At 42.2% G+C, this 5831-nt stretch overlaps 1 pseudogene; it reads right to left on the bottom strand.

The window, feature by feature from the left end:
• Positions 1 to 4648: 4648 nt before the first annotated feature.
• Positions 4649 to 5562, bottom strand: LOC103199785 (annotated as a pseudogene).
• Positions 5563 to 5831: the final 269 nt, after the last annotated feature.

The raw sequence follows: 5831 nt of genomic DNA, 5'->3' as shown, positions 1-5831 counted from the left end.
TGCAGGGGTCTTTCTCCTGGGGTATTGGGTCAAGGACGCACCCCACTCCTGTTTCCACATTTTAGGCATCTGTCAGAGCAGCATCCCACTCTCTCGGTACCAAATTGTTCTGGTTACCTAGTGCCACTCTGACAAGAAAATACCATGAAGGGGATGGCCTTAACAAACAGGAGTTTATTCTTTTACAATTTGGAGGCTTTAAGTCTAAGTTCAAAGTGCTAGGCACTAGGGGCTAGGTGAAAACCCCTCAAACTTGGGGTCCAGCTCTGCCTCCTAGTCCCAGCCCACTGGAGCTAGAGGTGTTTCTTCACTCAAACAGCTGCTGGCTACTGAGGCTGACAAACCCAAAGTTGATAAGTAAAAAGGCAGAGTCCTGATGTTACCTAACCACATGACAGGCCATTAATTTAAGTCCATTGTAAGTCCCAAGCATGGCAGGCTGCTGAACAATGACACAGCTACATGCAGGGTCCAAGCAGGCCATAAGCTAAGACCATTCCCAAAGCTGCTTCTTATACACAGGAAGCAGACCACATCCCAAAGGCAACTACTCATCTTCTTGTGGTAGATCCCACCATGGAGTTGATTACCAGTCTCATCATGGGGAATAACTACCACAATCTGCCCAGCCACTCTACCAGGCCCAGCCAAGTTGATACAAAAACATAACCACCATACCAGGTATGCTAGGATGGTTTCAACATTAGAAAAACAATCAACGTCATCCATTACATAAATAAAACGAAGGAAATAACAATATGATCATACCAGTTGATGCAGAAAAGACATCTAGCACTTATTCCTGATAAAAATTCTCAGCAAAATAGGAATAAAAAGGGTATTCCTCAACATAATAAAGGACATATGTGGTGGTTACATTTGTGTGTCAACTCTCCTGGGCCTGGATCAGTGGCAGGGCAGCTGGGTGTAGTATTCCCCATGATGAAACTGGTAATCAACTCCTTGGTAGAATCTCCTGTGAGCAACAGAGTAGCTGCTTTTGGGTATGTGGTCTGCTTCCCATATATAAGAAACAAACAGCTTTGGAAATGGTCTCTAGCATGCTTGAAACCTGCATGTAGCCATGTTGTTGTTCAGCAGCCTGCCGTGCTCTGCTGACCTTGGGATTTTCAATGGACTTGAATTAATCTCCTGCTGTGTGATTTGGTAACATTGGGACTGTGCCTTTTTATTTGTCAGCCTTGGGCTTGTCAGCCTCAGCAGCCAGTAGCTACCTGAGTGAAGAGATGCCTCTGGCTTCAGTGGGCTGAGAGCAAGAGGCAGAGCTGAAGCCCAAGATTGAGGGGCTTTCACATAGCCCCTAGAGCCTGGCACTTTGAACTCGGACTTCTAGCCTCCTGAACTGTAAGAGAATAAACTCCTGTTTGTTCAGCCATCCCATTTGTGGTATTTCTGTTAGAGCACCACTAGGTAACCAGAACAACATATATGTAAAACCAACGGCCAACATTATTCTCAGAGCAGAATAATGAAGCCATTTTCCTCATGAATAGTAACCAGACAAGGATGTCCTCTATCACCATTGAGAGCTTTTCCTGGGACCAGACACTCTGCTCACAGCTGAGAGGACTAGCGGGGCCTCTCTCTGCAACTGATCACCTTGCTTCTAGTCAGCTTTTGAAACAGTGGAAACTTTTTCTGCACCCAGGCACCCTGGCCCCAGATACTTACTGGGCCAGTGTGGGCCCCATCTGGCATTGGGCAGCCAGCCCCAGTTGTCTTCTGAGTGGACGGGAACTCATTTGGGGAGCAGCCACTTTACTTTTTGGCTAACAGGACATTTTTTCTGGGACCAGGCACCCTACACCCAGCCACCTTTTGGGACAGCAGGAACTTTTTTTCTGAGAGCAAGGGGCCAGTGTCCTGCTGCTTTTGAGGACAGCAAGAACTTTTTAGCCACTAGACACCCTATCCCCAACTGCTTTTTTGGCCAGCAGGAACTCCTTCTGAAAGTAGATACCTTGCTCTGAGCCATAGTTTGGGTTAGCAGGAACTTCTCTGGATCCAGGTGCCCTCACTCAAGACATCTTCTGGGACAGCAGGAACTCATCTGGGACAGCAGGTGCCCTGCTTGCAGCCACTCCTTCTGGAATAAGGTACCCTGATACCCATACCTGCTTGGGCAGCAGAATACCACTCAGCAACTGTGCCCACATGGCTCAACCATATACATACATCCTGCAGCCCCACCAACTGGGTGAGGGCCACCACCTGCTACTGCATCAAAGATCAATGATAGAGGGTGGGCAATACCAGCCAAACCATCCTCCACTGCTCTAGATGAACATATTCTCACCCTCTGTCACACCCACCAGGAGACAGATGGTGAGTGCCTAAGTGATGCCATACTAGTGAATAGAGTAGCATACCAGCCCTGTTTGAGTAAGAAAAGAGTATCAAATAAATAAATAAATAAAACAAAAAAGATAAGAAGAAAGAAAACCTGGGTGACTAACACCAAAATATAATCACCAATTAAATATAATTATCAGAATGTCTTGGAAACAACTGACAATCCCAGTTCACACAAAGAAGCAAGATAAAGTAGTACAAACTAGTGTCTAGAGTACAGAGCTAGAAAAGTGCCCTTAGGAAGAAGTGGCATTAGAACTACCTGATAAAGAATTCAGAAGAATTATATTTAGGTACCTTCAGTGGACTGAGAGACATCAAGGAAAACGCTGACAAAATTCCAAAAGAATTTAGGAAAACAATCCAAAAACAAACTGATGAAACAAATGGAAAATTTGAAACCATACAAAAATAGCAAATAAAACCCCAGAAGATTAATACTAATATTTCAGAAAGAGATAATATATTGAAAGGGCAGACGAAAGAGTAGAACTGAAGCAATGGAAAACAGAATAAGTCAGATTGAAGACAAATCCCTCAATACTACTTTGTTAAAGATGCTCAGAAAAAGAAAAAGAATAAAGCCTAAGATTTATGTGGAACACCATCAAGAGAGATGGCTTACTTGTGATTGGAATTCCAACAGGAATACAACCACAGAGAAAATTTTTGAAGATTTGTTGGAAGACAGCCTCCCTAATATGATGAAAGACAAGAAGGTACGCATTCAAGAAGTTCAGAAAACCCAAAAGAGGATTGGCCCCAAAAGAAAATTACCAAGCCATATCACATTTAAATTTTTCTAAACCAAAGACAAAGAAAGAATCTGGAAAGCAGCATTGCAAAAACAAATTTACCTAAAAAAAAGACAACCAATAAGACTAAGCTCTGATTTCTTGCCAAAACCACGTAGGTAAGAAGGCAATGGGATGGCATATAAAACAAATGTCTCTGAAAGAAAAAACAATTTCCAACCAAGAATTATATACCCAGCCAAAGTGTCCCTCAAATGTGATGGTGAAATTAGGATATTTCCAGATAAACAGTAATTAATGGAATTTGGAAAAATCAGATCAACCTTACAAGAGCTCCCTAAAGGACTCTTTCAGACAGACAACCAACAACAGCCCACAACAATCTGTGTTTAACATATGTGACATTGTACCCCAGAAACCAACCCAGATTTAGATATATGCAAAATGAAATAAACTTAGAAAACTGAAAACAGGAAAAAAGAGACATCAATTTGTAAATGAGGACAACTAGAAAGCAAAAGAGTGTATATATAGTGTAATTATAGAACTTGCACATAGAGGGGAAGTGAAGATGATTTTGAGATGGTATGGACTGTTCCCCCCCGCCCCGAGTGATTTATCTTTTTAATAAACAACACCAGTTTTTCCCATTGAAATTAAATCATAATTAAAATTTGACCTTTTCAATTCTTAGTTCACAAGTTTATTAAGAAAAACACTGCAGTGTAACATCATCTTACAGGAGGGGTAAAAACAGTTCTGTTCAAAACAACTCACCAGATTCTGACAGTAACAAAGAACAACATGAGTCTGAGACTGAGAAGGGAAATAAACTGAGTGCCAACAAATCATATAATTAAATTAAATGGTATTCCTGAAAATAAACAAAATGATTTCAAAACTCACAGAGGAGTACTTATTTTTTAAAAATGTTCATTAAGCTCCAGTGATTGTTTGCTGCTATCCTTGTCTACAGCCATGCTGAATAAAGCTGTAGTCTGGTAGCATAGTGCCTAAGGCACTTGACTGCTAACCAGAAGGCTGGCGGCTCAAACTCATCAGCCACTCATCGGAAGGAAGGCTGGGCAATCTGCTTCCATAGAGATACTGCCTCGGCAACCCAAGGAGGGATCGCTATGAGTCGGGGCCTACTCAATGACACATAACAACAAGAACAACAAATGGAAGTTAAATTGTGTTCATGAGGTGTTAATGTTTACATCTTAACATCTGCAGTCTCTCATAGAAAGCAAAAGTAACTCAAATAGCGGTATGCCAGAAACTGGTTTCTTGACCAACAATGTTGCTTCAGCATGCAGTGAACTGGTTCATTCTAAAGTGGTCATGGCTATTGATGACAAGATGCTTTGTATTTTTACATGGCACATCTTTTGGTCTATGTAAAAATAAGTTTTTTGAATGTTAACTATTCTCTGACACTCTGGAGTTACTCTTGCTCTTTCCATTTCCATTAGGTCAATATATGGTTCATGGCAGTACTGTACAAGTTTAAAATTTCGTTACAGGAAGTAGTCTGGGGTACGATGAGTAACATGGCTCACCTCTGCAAGATGCTGGGTCAAACTGAAAGAAAGAGTATTTTCGAGTATCATCAAGTTCCATGATTGCAGCTTGGTTACCACAATGATAACAGTAGTTTGGAGCACTGAAAATTGTTACTACTTTCCAGTCATAGCACCAGTTATATCCCTCCATTACTCTACACACCAAGGTGAGGCCATTGGCATGATTAAATGTCTCAGAAATATCTTGTCCAAAGGTATAACCAGTTCCTCAAGGAGATATACCCCAACTACCTCAGTCATCTGGATCTGATCATAGCAAATCACACATTGGACCCTCATGAGGAACTTTTTCAGTCAAGTGCTCTGATGTGATCCAGTGTATTATGGATGTTGAGAGGCCACCATGTAGACAGAAGATCTATCTGCCCATCCACGAAGGCAGTGAGAGGCAGATAGTCAAAAAGATCTGTAAAATATTTCCAACATTTGCATTTCTGTATTTCCTTAAACATTCATCATAGAAACCATATACTTGTATGATCTCTCCGCTTTCATGATTCCCTCAAAGAATGGTGATGCGTTCACAGTAACAAACCTTAAGAGCTACAAGCAGTATTAACTGTTTCAACTGAATAATATCCTCTGTCAACATAATCTCCCATAAACAAGTAATTTGTATCTGGTGACTTGCCACCAGTTCTAAACAGTTCCATGATATCATGAAATTGCCCATGTACATCTCCAGAGACAGTGACTGGACATCGAACCTCTTGCAAGCTCGATTCTTTAGTTGGGATTTCTTTAGCCTTCTCGCAGAGGCTCTTGACCTGGGACTCAGACAGCTGCTTGCACTCATTCAGCTGATCAATCCACTGGTCCAGCTCCTTGGTAAACACCTTCTTGTCCATGATTCTACCTGCCCAGACCAGCTGCCACTCAGTGCAACTCCCATGCTGGTGCCTGCACAGGAGCCACACACACAAGCTGCTGCTGGTTCTCAGGGTACTATTCTGGCTACTAATGGCTGCTCAGTGCTAGCACTGGCCAATGGATATGTCCACAGTGCCTGGCCACTGGCTCCCATGCCTCCTCTGCCATTTGCTCTGCCGGAGCTCTGCTCTCTGTGGTACGGACTGTTTTAAATGTGGGAAAAGAATAATAAATCACAGCATAGCCT

Source organism: Orycteropus afer, unplaced genomic scaffold (genome assembly GCF_000298275.1).
Source record: "Orycteropus afer afer isolate SDZICR_OR568_19922 unplaced genomic scaffold, OryAfe1.0 scaffold00121, whole genome shotgun sequence".
NCBI lineage: Eukaryota > Metazoa > Chordata > Mammalia > Tubulidentata > Orycteropodidae > Orycteropus > Orycteropus afer.
This window is presented reverse-complemented; position numbering and strand designations above follow the sequence as displayed.